The 14,873-nt window shown below is 54.6% G+C and overlaps 1 pseudogene; it reads right to left on the reverse strand.

Moving 5' to 3' along the window:
• Positions 1-222: 222 nt before the first annotated feature.
• LOC141026122 (uncharacterized) overlaps positions 223-14,873 on the reverse strand; it is a 159,212-nt pseudogene continuing 144,561 nt past the window's right edge.

The raw sequence follows: 14,873 nt of genomic DNA on the forward strand, positions 1-14,873 counted from the left end.
TTTTCAAAATCCTATGCATGAAAACAAGACCAAGTGCATTAGTGGCAGAATAACATTCTAACTGTACACGCTTTCATATGGTTTCACTTTATTTTGGCCATGTTTCTTTGCATTCCTCTGCTCTTCCAATTCCTGTAAACCAAACACCCAAGTGGACAGAAATCCTGTGTTTACAAATGCTCTATTTACCATGTGCATTCCTAGCCTATTCCGGTATTTTTCCTATCCCTGCGTTTTTAGAATCATGCAAGCCAAATGAGCCCTTATAGAATTACTTCGGTTACAGGTAGGTGTCGAAGGGAACTTTGTATGGTTTCTCCTGCTCCTGCCGCGACGTCGTCCACCTCACCTGAGGTGCTCCATCGACAGAAACATCCACCAAACCAGACATCACGACTCCTGACCGTCTTTCGCTGCCTCAGATCTCCTTCCCTGCCGCCGGCACCCACCGCAACGACATCACCATCATCGACTCAGCAGATGAACCTGAGGAGTACACGGGTGCACAAGAGAGGTCGCACTCTTTTGATTCTGCTTATGTTATGCATTGCTTAAAATTACCTGCTACTTTATCGTCCTGTTCACCTCTTGGACTCCAAGTCAGGTCCAAATTAATGTTCAAACTTGAGTTCTAAATTAGTTATGGGGCACATATCGAGGAAGCAATGAATAGTATCTCTGTCTAATATCTGGTTCACCTAGGGTATGCCTATGTTGTTCATCTTGGGTGGGAAACAAATAGTAAAGCAATCATCATCTGTCTTTTTATTAAATTAAAGCAATCATCAGCCTGGGATCATTATTTTTGGATCCATCCACTGGTTGTTACCATCACTCTAAATTTCTACATGCTCTCCTTACATAATCTCACCATATATTTTTCGTATGCATGTCAGATATTGTACACAGTCATGCTGAACATGTAGAGAAAAAGAGAAGAGTTTTGCGCGGCAATACAATGTCATGCAGACATCGCTCCATGGTGGGTTCAATGGCAAACCCTCCCCACCCCTCTCCAGATTGTAATCCAGAGGAAGATATCTATTCTGAGGCGGATTCAGACGCCGCTGACCACTCCTATTTACCCCCCAAGGTGTTTGCTCTACCTTGGCATGATGATGTTAGTCATATCATGCATATGTTGCCTTGCAGCGCCTACTTTTGAAATCATATATTTCATCTGCTTAGTTTAGACATGTTCTGTAATGCCACCTGTTTAGTTTCTATACCATATATGGGAATTGTGCAGTCTCATGTCTTTTAGCCAGCCATAATATACGTGAAATGTGCAATGCCATCCTGTTTAACCAGGCATCATATATTTGAATGATATCTTGCCCATCCTTTTCTTCATTACATTTCCATTTGTCGACAATGTTTGTACATTAAACTACTCTTCCTGTGAATCAGCCATTTGGGTGGGAGATTGAAAAATCTGGAGTGAAAACAAGGCCTTCTGAGCAGACAGTGCTACCTGTCGAAGCAGATCTCTTGTTGGGTCCCGATAGCTCCTCAGAGATGGATTCAGAGACAGATGACCAGTCCTATTCCCCCCACCGAGGTGTATGCTCTAACTTGGCACGGTTATACTGCTCATATCATGCATATGGTGTCTGCATTGCATAGATTAGACATCATATACACAATATTCAACACCATATTCTTAGTTCAGACATCATATCTAATGCCCTCTGTTTAGCATATAAATCACATATGTGAATTAAATGATGCGATCCTGATTACTTAGATAACATGTAGGTGAATTATGTCATGCGATCTTGTTTAGTTATTCATCATATCTTTGAATTATGTTATGCTATGCTATCCAGTTTAGATAGACATCATATATGTGAAATTATGTCATGCTATCCGTTTTAGTTAAACAATATACATGTCAACTATTTCATGCCCTCTTTTTTCCACACTATCTATTGCATCTGTCTCTCATACAATGTCTGTACATTCAACTATGTTTCCTGTTTATCAGCCATTTGAATTGGAGCGGGTGATGCCAGCATCTAGCGGACTAAAAACACGGTCTTCAAATAAAACAGTGCTACCTCTTGGTGGAGATAGCACCCCGGTTGTACATGCACGAGAACCAGCCCTACCACACATAACCCAAACTCTCGCAGATTGTACCCCTACTGCGATGGACAGAGAACCACCTTCACCCAATCTAACCCCAACCCCAGCAGATAGTAACCCAGTTCCTATTGACACAACACCATCTCCACCATAGAGCTCCCAAACAAGAGCAGTTAGTAAGGCAGCTCCAGTGCCCAAAGGGCCAGTGCTACCACGGCGAACCCCAACTCCACCAGTTAGTACGCCTATTCCTGTGGAGGAAGCACAACCAGCTAGTCGTAGTTTAGCATCTATCGCATTCAATGTTGTTAAATCATATGTGTGTATCTTCCCATCTTAAAAATATTATACTGAAGATGAAGGAAAATGTCAGTTGCAGGTGTTTGTCCAGGAGTTATGTGTAAGTAATGTTATTCATGGCAATTACTTTGCTTTGTCCCATACATCCTACCTCGATGATGGTTATAATACAGCAAAATTTCCCATTTTTCTCTATAAAGAAGGACCGATTTGGAAACTCAGGATGAGGTAACCTTTGCTAATACCTCTGCTATCTTCAAGAATGCTTGGTGGCAGTATCGGAATTACCTGAAGAAAACGTACTTCACCGGCAAAGAAACTCATCAAATTCCCTTACGTTCTCCTGAGACACATTTACTGGACGATGACTGGGAACGCCTTGTTCTGTACTGGTCCCGAACCAAGAATGTGGTAAGGTCTATGAGCTCATTTTCTATTTTTAAGTATTATATTCTTGCGTCTTACTGTACTCTGTTCATGTAGAACAAGTGCCTAAACCTGAAGAACAACTGTTCTAATTTAAGATTCCATTGCTATCATAGTTCAAAAAAGCGCTAGGCGTTAATTGTGCGTTTTGCCACCGCCTTGCGCTTTACTGACCAAAGCGCATGCTTATGCGCAGTTATGCACAGATTAAGCGTAGTTATGCGCAATGTGTTTCGCCAACGCCTAGAGCCTAGGCGCGCTTACGCGCTCGCTTAGGCGCGCCTTTTTTAACTATGATTGCTATCGTGCATACTTCTTAGCTCTTGTATCACTGTATTTACTCATACAAACTTATTTTTAAATTGAAGGATCCCTTCGAAACTGCAATGGCAGAACAGGTATGTTCACGCATGTTTCTTTAACAGGCTTGCTCTTATCAATAGCTCTGTTGATTTCAATTTCAATTGTGTATACAGTTGACTTCTCATATCATGCACATTACTAGCATCACAACAGAGCCAATAGTGTTGTTGTACATGTAGACCCGTGGTACCCATCTGAAATCTTGTTGTGCCATGTAGTTTCCCACGCTTTGTATTCTTTCACTGCTGCTTTGTCTTGAACTGATATGATTTGAACCGTGTCCCTATTTTGATTTGGCAAGACAATGTAGTGACCATAGGACATAGATATATGTTTGTTTGATGCTTTTATTATGTACTAGTACTTGGCAATAGAAGACTTGGTTGTTTAATCCTGTCCACCTTACTAATGAACTGGTTCACCGAAATGAGTTTCATATACTAGTACATGCTAAACTGTTATGTGTCTGCTTGTTTCTTCTTTTAGAATGATGACCGAATATTGGGGAAGAGTGCCTTATTAAGCAATGGTAAAGGAAGTAATGCAGATAAGGTTCAGGAAAGTGACACATCCTTGTTGGTCTCCAACAAAGCTGATAAAACAGCTAAGGAAGACTATCTCGAAGATAGTGAGACAACCCCAAAGTCCTGTCTTGGTTTAGTGTTGGAGTTACTGGCCACTACCACTTGCACAAGCTATTCAAACTCACTGTCTGAATCAGTTTGGCTTCTTGAGTCTCAACTACAAGCTGAAAGACATCGATCAGTTGTGCTGCGACAAGAAGCGGAAGGACTGCGGAAGTCCCTGGAGCATTCAGATGCATACTTTCTGGTGCAACAGCAAGCGTTGGAGGATTTTAGCGCCAAACAGGACAAAGTGGTCACTGCAGTGTTAATTGCTTGCTAATTTATTTCCTTATTGTCTTGTTTAGTTGTTTGCTTGTAGTCACTGCAGTTCTTTTCTGTGTTTTTCTAGTGGCCACAGTAACCTATTTTTGGAAACTAGGCCAAAATAATCATGGCAACACACGGACTGTTGTAACCATGGGCCTCCTGCGGGCCATATGATCCATGGGCCTTCTACGGGCCGTAGGATCCATTGGCCTTCTATACGGGCAGTAGGGTCCATGGGCCTTCTACGGGCCATACGATCCATGGGCCTTTTACGGGCCGTAGGATCCATGGGCCTTCTACGGGGCGTATCATCATTTCGCCAATCATGGGTCGTACTATTCGTGGAGAATAACGGGCCGTTTATTGGCCGTATTTGATAACTCTATGAAAACAACCCAACGGGTTTTTTTCGACATGAAAACGGCCCAACGTATTAACGGGTCGCAAACGGGCCGACTGTAACCACGGGCTGAATTTGGCCCACAAGCAGAAAATGATAGTAACGGGCCATAAGTAACCGAATGCTGGAAATGAGCCCAAGAATAAATGGGCCCTGAGAAGGCCGAAAGATATCATGGGCTGGAAACGGCCCAACGGAATAATGGGCCATTAATGGGTATAAAGTGATACACTGTTCATTACGGGCCATATTTACCACGGGCCTTTAAGGGGCCGAGGGTTACTAAGGGCCTCATATGGGCCGAAAGACGTCATGGGCCATACATGGGCCGGAAGTTAAAACGGGCTGGAATTATATTGGACGGCCCAGATGACGCTACTGGGCCTAATTCGGATAGGCCGTAAACGGGCCCTGGGATAGCGGGCTGTAGATGGGCTATATGCGAACAGGCCGTTAACAGGCTTGTCGTGGGCCGGCCCGCCACCTTTTGACCAAGTCAAACGGGCCGGCCTTTTCACAGGAATGGGCCTCTGTTGGGCCATGCCATGTGTCGGCATATCATAGGCACTTTGGGTCCAATGAGTGGATGACATCTGTCCCAACGATGAGCCGACACGTGTTTCCTCCAGCCAATAATGATTTTACACGTGGAAAATCCCCATTGGTCGGGGCTGTTAACGGATTATCGGATCAAAAGCGGACCCGGTAGCTTAACGGCGTTCCATTGTGGTGGTGCCACATGTCGGTCACCCTTGACAAAAGCACTTCTGTGATGCGCGATTTATCGTCATGGAAGTGGACACTTCCGTGATGATAATTTTGGTAATGTCATGGAACACTTCTACGACAGCACAGGTATGACTATCTTGATTCTATCATAAATTTGTCATGGATGTACATGCATGACAGAAAACGTGACCTACTATGACAAACACGTATCATCACGGAAGTGTATTTTTTTGTAGTGCACTCACTTTCTTGTAAATACAGGCTTCACCGTAAGTTTGTATAAAACCATATGCTTTGATCACCTCATCAAAGCGTATATTCCAACTCCGAGATGCTTGCACCAGTCCATAGATGGGTCACTAGAGCTTGTACACTTTGTTAACACCTTTAGGATCGACAAAACCTTCTGGTTGCATCATATACAACTCTTCTGTCGGGTGGTTGGTGCGACATATGCCAAGGGATGGCTTATCATTGTGGGAGCCAATAAAACGTCGTCGGTGCCTGGAAACGGGATGAGGCGAAGACATGCACGCCGGCGAATCTTACCCAGGTTCGGGGCTCTCCGTGGAGATAACACCCCTAGTCCTGCTCTGCGGGGTCTCCGCATGATCACTAGATCGGTAAAAGGTAGCTACAATCGCTCCTAGAGCTGTTGAGATCAAGGGAGAAGAAGAACAAGGCTAGCTCTTGCTTCTCTCTATCTATGGTGGGTGTGCTATGCTTAGAAGGCAGCTCTATGCTCAGAGGCCAACTATGCTTGGGTGCCAACCCTTTGCATGGGTGCTCCGGGGGGTTTATATAAGCCTACCCCCCGGGGGTACAATGGTAATCCGGCTGGGCTCTGGCCCCAGCCGTCAGTGCCTACGCTCGCCGGCTTCTTCGCCGGCTGCTGGGTCCCGCTGGCTGGTGGGTCCCGCCGGCTGCCGGCTACTCGGTCGACAGGCCGGCCCCACTGCATAGGGTCTTGTCGGCGGCTGCTTACTGTAGCCTCGCTTGTGATGACGAGGGCTTTGTCGAGGCAAGCGTGGCTACAGTGGGCCGCCTCGGGGGCTATCACTATAGCCTTACCTCGTCTTGTCTCCTTAATGGGACTCCTGCTTCGAGGAAGGGAGTAGCCGGCTTCTGGAGGCCGGCTACGCTCTTGGCCGACTGGGAAAGGCCGGGCCGCCTTCACGCCTCTCTCTGGCCGAAGGGGCCCGCCGCCCACGGGCCGTATGGGAGTCGGTCGTGGGTGACGTCGAGGCCAACATGGCTACAGTGCCGAGCCGCATGGGAGACGTCCGTCCCGTACGGCCTCCTGTAGCCATGCCCGCCTCGGGCTTCGGGGGTAGTAGGCCGCACTGTGGCCACACCCCGTCACGTCGCCATTATGTGGGAGTGGTTTGGAGTGGTTGTGGTCTTGGCCGGCTGCTAGGAGTCGGCGTCCTTCTTGGCCGGCTTCTTGGAGTCGGCCACCCCATAGTCGTCCTGGGGAGGAGTTGGTGAGGCTGGGTCGCCTTCCAGGAGTCGGCTTTAGTGGTAGCCGGCCAGGGAAGGCGACCCATTGCTCGGAGTGCTTGGAGGCCCGAAGGCCTGATAATTTTTTCATAAGAACCAGGGGCAGTCGGTTAGGCTACCCGTGGCCATTTACTCCGACAGTAGTCCCCGAAGCTGATTGGGCTTCGAGGTGGAGTGGGATTTGAGAAGCTCGATCAGCTTCCTATCGTGACAAGCCGGCAGCTGGGAGCCGGCCTTGGTCGGGCGCGCCGCCTGAGTCGAAGTCTTCTGGAGTCGGAGGGCGGGAACTCGCTGGCACGTGCACCGGGCCGCGGGCCGGCCACGGGCCGTTGGCGAGCCACGTGGCCGGAAAGCCTGCCAGCCCACGCGCGTGACGGGACGTCGCCGCAGGGAGGGGGCTCGCCACGTCCGCGCCTCAGCCCAGGCGCGGATCCTTTGTATCCCGAAACCGCCCGCACGTTCCGTGCGGCAGTTTCGGCTCGCATTTACGCGCAATAATCGCGAGATGTGGGGGGAGTGGGCGCGGTTAATCCCACGTCCCCCCCCCACGTCCGGCCTCTTCGGCCTCGTGAGGCTATAAGTAGGGGGAGGTGGAGGGCGGCAGGCCCTCGCACGCTCCTCCTACTTCCACCGTCTTCTTCCCTCGCTCGTTCCCGCGACAGCGCCTTGCCGCCGCGCTCTTCCACCGCACGCTCCTCCGCCGCCGTGCTAGCTCTCGCCATGCCTCCCCACGTAGAGCAGCTTGGCGGGGATTGGGACGGCTCCATCGTCCATGACGACCACGTCGACTTCCTCCGCGACACGCGGCGGCTGCCCGGCGCGGACAAAGTGGCGGTCCGTCTTGCGCCGGCGAAGGAAATCAGGCCGGAGCCGCGGGATGGCGAGCGGGTGGTCTTCCGCTCGCACTTCCTTCGCGGCTTCGGCTTGCCAGTGAGCGCCTTCTTCCGCTCCTGGCTGGAATTCTATCAGCTCCAGCCGCACCATCTCACCCCCAACGCGGTGGTGCTGCTGTCTGCCTTCGTCACCCTGTGTGAGGGCTATCTCGGCGTCCTCCCCACCCTTGAGCTCTGGGGGGAGCTCTTGCAGACGAAGCTGGGCACGCGCAGCAAGGGCGTGCCGGCTCATACTGGCGCCTTCATCGCGTCACGGAGATCGGACGCCGACAACCCCTTCCCCGTCATCACGCTAATCCAATCGGTGAAGAAGTGGCAGAAGTCATACTTCTACGTGCGGAACATCGCGCCGCGGGGCGACTACATCAACCTGCCGGCTTACGTAGCCGGCCCGCCGGCGGGCAGGCTGCCCCAGTGGTCCTTCCGGGCCGTGACGCTGTCGCAGGCAGGAAACGCCGCCATCGCCCGACTGCGGGTGATGGTCCAGTCGGAGGGCCTAACGGGACCCGACCTTCTGGCTGCGTTCGTCACGCGCCGGGTTCTTCCGCTCCAGAGCCGGCCTCATCTGATCTGTCAGATGAGCGGCCAGCTCGATCCGAGCCGCATGTGCACCCAGGAGATGCCGCACCACCAGGTCGCCTACATGGTGAACTATCTCGCAAACTGCCAACTCTCTGAAGAGTGGCAATTCTGCAAGGAGCCGTATAGCCGCGCCAATCCTCCGCCTACGGTACGCTCCCCTTGTCTCTTTTTCTCTCTCTCTCTCAGCCTCTCAGCCTTGTTGCCGAGTATCTCTTGGCCAACTCTGACTTAGTCGGCTTTTTTCTTCGACAGAGCCCTCTGCTTCGGCCGGCCGGCGGGTCAGTCGTGGAGCGTCGCTTTGTTCCCGACCGGACCGAACACGACCTGGAGGACCCCGACCTGGGGGCAGCCCACATGGACGACGCCGTCGAGCCGGCCGGTGGCCAAGCCGGCGACGAAGCGGGCGGCTCCGGGTTCACTGCTACCTTCGACGACTGGCCGGACGAGGATGAAGCCGAAGCCGTCCCGCGCCGCCAGCCGGCATCCGGATGCGGCGCGGGCTCCTCCGGCGCGCAGCCTGCTCGGGGTGAGGCCAGAAGCGCCGTGCCGCCCAGGGCTTGTTCGGCAGCCGAACGAAGAAGTCCAGGGGCGGGGCGGCAGCCACCAGGCGGGAAGAGGCGGCCGCGAAGGTGGCTCGCTTCCGCAAAGTGGTGAAGCAGCCGCAGACCATGTCGGCGTAAGTTCTCTTTTCTCTGTCTACTCTCTCTCTTTTCTTGGGTGGTTCTTGAACTCTCGTCTTCTTCTTCGACGATCAGAGCTCCGTTGTCACTTGAGCGGGCGGCTGCCGGCTCCGTCGTCGAGTCGCCAAGGGGCTCTGGGAGCACCACCCGCCGCGTAGATCCCCGCGCCGCCCTCCAGGAGGCGACGGAAAGGAATGCGCGGGAGGTGCGGGAGGAGCAGGAGGCATGGGAAGCGGAGGCACGGAAGGCAGCCGCCGCCCAGGCGGCTCGGGAGGAAGAAGCGGCGAAGGCGCTCGCCGAGGCCGCAGCCAAGGCCCGGGCAGAGGCTGAGGCCGCGGCGGCGGCAGGGGAGGTTCTGATGGTCACCCTCCTGCGCACCATGGCGCCTGGGGACACGGAGCCCTCGCCAGGGGGAGCCAGCAGCGGCCAGCCAGGGCTGGGGGGAAGCGGCGACGACGTCATCATCTTAGAAAAGGCACCGGAGCCGACCCCTCCGACTAGGGCGGCCCAGGGCGGCCAGCCTGAGCCTGCGCCCGCACAGTCGGCGGAGGGCTAGCCGGCCGCGGGGGCTGAGGTGGCGGTCCGGGTTCCGCCAAGCTGGCGTGCAGGGAAGGCCGCGTCGAAGCCACAGCCGGCCGTGGGCTCCAGCTCGTCGGCCTGAGACGCGGAGGCGGCCAGTGCTACCTCGGGGTGGACGCCAGGCGGAGGGACAACCGTGGTGAACGTCGCTGCACAAGACGTCCGGACCCGGCTCCAAAGCCAAGCCGCGGCGCTGAGGCAGTTCACCGACGAATTCCTCGCAACGCGGGCGGCCATCCGGGTTAGTATTCCCATCTGGTTCTTCCTTGATCTTGGTTTCTCTCGTGGGGGCGCGTCAGCGCACCCACTGGGTGTAGTCCCCGAGTTCCGAGTCGGCTGCTGAGCAGGCGGCTTGGAACTTCTTGGAGATTTTGTCTTTGCTGTTTTTGTTCTCACTTCGGTCTTCTGTCCGTTCTTGCAGGACTACCACAACCTCCGGGCGGCCGCCTTCAACTCCCAGGCTCGGGAGCTGACTCAGAAGACCGCCGACCTTACTGAGAGCCGAGGTATGTGACTTGATCTTTATCTCATGTGGGGGCGCGTCAGCGCACCCACTGGGTGTAGTCCCCGAGATTCGGGCCGACTGCTGAGCAGTCGGCTCGGATCTTCTTTGACGATTTCTTATTGTTCTTCTTCTTCTTCCATCTCTGCAGCGGCCAATGCCAGTCTGAGGGCACAGCTGGGGGAGTCCCAGACTGCTCTTCATGCCAAGGACGCGGAGCTCGCCGCCTTGGTGCAGGAGCGCGACCGCCTGGTCAAGAAGCTAGCCGGCCGGGAGGAAAGCCACAAGGTGGTACTGAAGGCGGCGCAGGACCGCGAGGCCACTCTCCAAGCTGAGTTCGAGACGGAGGCTGCCGGCTGGGCAGAGGCCAGGCAGACTCTGGTCTTCGGCTATGGCCAGATCGAGGATCTGGTTGACGGTAAGCCGTCTATCTCTTCGTCCTTTCTTGCTATCTGCCACTTTGGCTTGTTTTCTGATTTTGGTGTTCTTCTCTTCCTTTCTTCTTCACGCAGAGTACTTCCCTGGCTATTCAACTGCCGCCAACCAGGCCATCGAAGCCCGTCGCCAGGCGAAGAGGCAAGCCGGCTTCGAGATCTCGCCAACCGCCGGCCGCTCGCTGGAGGAACAGCTCCTGGCTATCCAGGCTCGCATCCAGCCGGCTCACAGGCTGCTCCGCCGGCTTCAGCGTGCGGGGTCGCAGGTCTTGGCCGCCCTCTGGCCCGGCCAAGTGGTCCCTCGCACCCCCACTCGGACCGCCGACTGGCTGGAGGTGGCAGTCGGCCGCTTCGAGGCTTGGAAGGCGTCAGCGGCTCGCTCCGGTGCCAGGCGGGCGCTGGAGTTCGTCAAGGCCTGGTATCCCGGCCTGAACCTGGATCAGCTGGCTACCTGGCGGCAGCAAGCCGACACGGAGCTGGAGCCGGCGCGGCCGGCCATCATTCGGCGGGCTTCAGCGATCGCCGACTACACTGACACCAACGCCTTCGCCCCCGAGGTGGACGACAATGGAATCGCCCAGCCGGAAGATTGGTTCGGGCTGGACCCGGTGTACGGCGAGGACTCGGCGGAGGAGATCGACTCCAGCGACGAGGGCGAAGAGGAGGAGGAGGAGGGTGAAGACGCCGAGCCGGCTGGTGGAGTGGCCGGCCAGCCTGACCACGCCTCCAGTACTACGTCGCGCGTGAGTGCGTCTCCTGCCGCAGGAGGTGGTCAAGCCGGGACCAGCTAGGCGGCCACTCCTTCAGCCAGCGAGGTCGCCTTCACCGACCAGCTCGGCCTTCATGTCGCGCCCTAGTCTTCTTTCTTTTGTTTTCCTGCCTTGTTACTTTTGAACAATGTTTGGTTAAGTCTGCACAATTCCACCCACTGGGTGTATTCAAACTTAAGTCTGTTGCCGGCCTGTTGGCGGTTTTTATGTATATATAGTTTATGCAATTTGGCCTTTCCTTGTACTTTTTGCTTTTTGTCCTTCTGCTTTTTCCTTTGCCGCCCTCCCTTGGTTGCCGCCTCCCCAATCAAACAGTTGCTCTGCAATCTGTAGCCGGGGAGTGCCTGGCCGATTGGGGAGGGGGAAGTACTTTAGCTCTGCTGACTAAAGCTAAGTTTTTTAGGAAGCCGGCCAGCCGGCTGCTTTGACAGCCGGCATGCATATTTAGGGGCCGTCTCTTGGCTATATAGGTTAGTTGTTCCTTAGCCGTTTTTCGTGTGGGCGTCCTTTCTGTCTTGCCTCTTGCTAGTCGGGCAGTCAGTTCTTTGAGCTGCGACTTGCAACAAGAGGGGACTCGAGAGCCGGCGCACTACTTTGCTGACTTTTAGGAAGAACTTTCGATATAGCTCAAGGCGGCCAGTCCCCGGGCCGACTTAGTCGAACCCGGTGCCGGACAAAAATTCGAAATGTAATAATACATTCAAGGATATGACACTCGTCATTCATAGGTAAATAAAAGGCAGTCCCCGAGTACTGTTCGGGGGGCCTGTTGGTTTGTACTTAATACAAAAAAGGGTAGCGTGATACATACTGCTTTTCAGCTGTAAAATCGTCTTAGGAGGTTTGCGTTCCATGGTCGCTCCGACTCCTTGCCGGAGTCGTCTCTCTTGCGTGCTCTTGGTTTTTGCGCGTCGATCAAGTAGTAGGAGTCGTTGCCGAGTGCCTTGCTGACGATGAAAGGGCCTTCCCAAGGGGCCGAGAGCTTGTGTTGGCCGGCTGTTCGCTGGATCAGCCGGAGCACAAGGTCGCCCTCTTGGAAGGATCTTGGCTTGACCTTGCGGTTGTAGTAGCGGCGCAGCCCTTGCTGGTAGATGGCGGACCGGCTGAGGGCTAACAGCCGGCCTTCTTCCAGTAGGTCGACGCCGTCTTCTCTTGCTTCTTTGGCTTCCTCCTCCGTGTACATGGTGATCCGAGGCGAGTCGAACTCGATGTCTGTGGGGATGACAGCCTCGGCACCGTACACGAGGAAGAATGGAGTGAAGCCGGTTGACTTGTTGGGTGTGGTGCGCAAACTCCAGAGGACAGCCGGCAGCTCTTCGAGCCAGCAGCCGGCCGATCGCTCTAGTGGTACAACCAGTCGGGGCTTGATGCTGGAGAGGATGAGTCCATTTGCTCGCTCGACCTGGCCGTTTGACTGCGGGTGGGCAACGGACGCTAAGTCCAGTCGGATGCCCTGCGTCGCGCAGAAACGTGCCAGTGCTCCTTTGGCGAAGTTCGTGCCGTTGTCGGTGATGATGCTGTGCGGCACGCCGTACCGAGTAGTGATGTCGGTGATGAATGTGACGGCAGTCGGCCCATTCAGCTTCTTAATCGGCTTGACTTCGATCCACTTTGTGAACTTGTCCACAGCAACGAGTAGATGTGTCAGGCCGCCGCGGGCTGTCTTGAAAGGGCCCACCATGTCCATTCCCCAGACGGCAAAAGGCCAGGTGAGGGGAATGGTCTTGAGTGCAGAAGCCGGCAGGTGTTGCTTGGAGCTAAAAACTTGGCATCCTCTGCAGCTCTTGACTATTTCTTTAGCATCCTCCAAGGCAGTCGGCCAGAAGAAACCGTGGCGGAAAGCTTTGGGCACGAGGGATCTTGAGGCTGCGTGATGGCCGCATTCGCCTTGGTGGATGTCTTTGAGGATTGCCACTCCTTTTTCTGGCTCGACGCAACGCTGGAAGACTCCAGTGACGCTGCGCTTCACAAGCTCCCTGTTGATTATTGTGTATGCTGCGGCTCGTCGTTGCACTAGTCTTGCTGAGATCTCATCAGCCGGCAGCTCTCTGCTGACTAGGAACTTGAGGATGGGCTGGGCCCATGAGGGAGCTGTGACTTCTTCTTCTGTTAATGTGGCCACCATGACTCGGGCGGGTGGGTTGGGTGTTGCATTGGAGTCGGCCACCGCTTCTTGTGTCGTTGCAGTCCCCGGGCTGACTGCTGCAGTCCCCGGGCCGGGTTCTGAAGTCCCTGGGCCGGGTGCGACTACGTCAGTCCCCGGGCCAGTCGTCGAAGTCCCCGTGCCGCCTGCGGGGTTTCTCAAGCCGGATCCGGCTGTTTCTGGCGTAGGCGGTACGAAGATGGAATCCGACTCTGGAGACGGCTTGATGGACGGCTTGAGGAGGCGCTGGAGGGAGACGCCAGTCGGTATGGCTTGTCGGGTAGAGCCGATCCGTGCTAGGGCATCTGCTTGGTCCTTGTCGGCCCTTGGCACGTGAAGGAACTCGCACCCTTCGAAGTATCCGCTCATCTGCTGGATGAGGAAACGGTAGCTCGCCATGTTCGCGTCCTTGGCGTCCCAGTCGCCAGATGATTGCTGGACCACAAAGTCTGAGTCGCCGTAGCACAGGATCCGGCGTATGCCGAGTTCTTTGGCTAGCCGGAGCCCATGTACGAGCGCCTCGTACTCGGCCACGTTGTTGGAGGCGGCGAAGTGGATCTGCAGCGTGTACTTGAGCTTGTCGCCTTTGGGAGAGGTGAGGACGATGCCGGCTCCCAAGCCGGTGCGCATCTTGGACCCGTCAAAGTGCATCCGCCAATGGGTAGAGTCGGGAGCCGGCGGTAAGTACTGGGTCTCGGCCCAGTCGACGAGGAAGTCGACCAATGCTTGCGCCTTGATGGCGGTGCGGGGTTGATAAAAAATCGTGTAGGGCGCCAAGGCAATGGCCCATTTGGCCACCCGACCGGATGCATCCCAGCTGCCTATGATCTCGGCGAGCGGGGCAGTGCACACGACCGTGATGGGGTGCTCTTGGAAGTAGGGCTTCAATTTCTTGGCAGTGAAGTACACTCCATAGCACATCTTCTGGTAGTGCGGGTAGTTTTGCTTTGAGCTGGACAGTACTTCGCTGAGATAGTAGACCGGCCTCTGGACTAGCTGGGCTCGGCCTTCCTCCGGGCGCTGGTCCACAACAACAGTGCTGACGACTCGGCTTGTCGCGGCGATGTAGAGGAGCATGGGCTCCTTCTCAGTCGGCGCGGCCAGGACAGGCGGAGTGGTCAACATTTTCTTCAACTCATGGAAGGCTTGGTCGGCTTGATCATTCCACTCAAAGTGAGTGGACTTCTTCATGAGTCGGTACAGAGGGAGAGCCTTCTCTCCTAGTCGGCTGATAAAACGGTTCAGGGAGGCTAAGCAGCCAGTGAACTTCTGCACATCTCGCAGCTTGGTGGGAATCTCCATCCTCTCGATGGCCTTGATCTTCACGGGGTTGCACTCAATGCCGCGTTCGGAGACCAGGAAGCCTAGCAGCTGGCCGGCTGGCACTCCGAACACGCACTTCTCGGGGTTGAGCTTGATCTGGAATCGGTGCTAGTTGGCGAATGTTTCTTTCAGGTCTTCCAGCAAGGTACCGCGCTTCTCTGTCTTCACCACAATGTCGTCTACGTAGACGTGGGCATTTCTGCCGAGTTGTTTCAAGAGACATTTCTGCATGCAACGCTGAAAAGTGGCACCGGCGTTTCTCAAGCCG

This window comes from Aegilops tauschii, chromosome 6 (assembly GCF_002575655.3).
Source record: "Aegilops tauschii subsp. strangulata cultivar AL8/78 chromosome 6, Aet v6.0, whole genome shotgun sequence".
NCBI lineage: Eukaryota > Viridiplantae > Streptophyta > Magnoliopsida > Poales > Poaceae > Aegilops > Aegilops tauschii.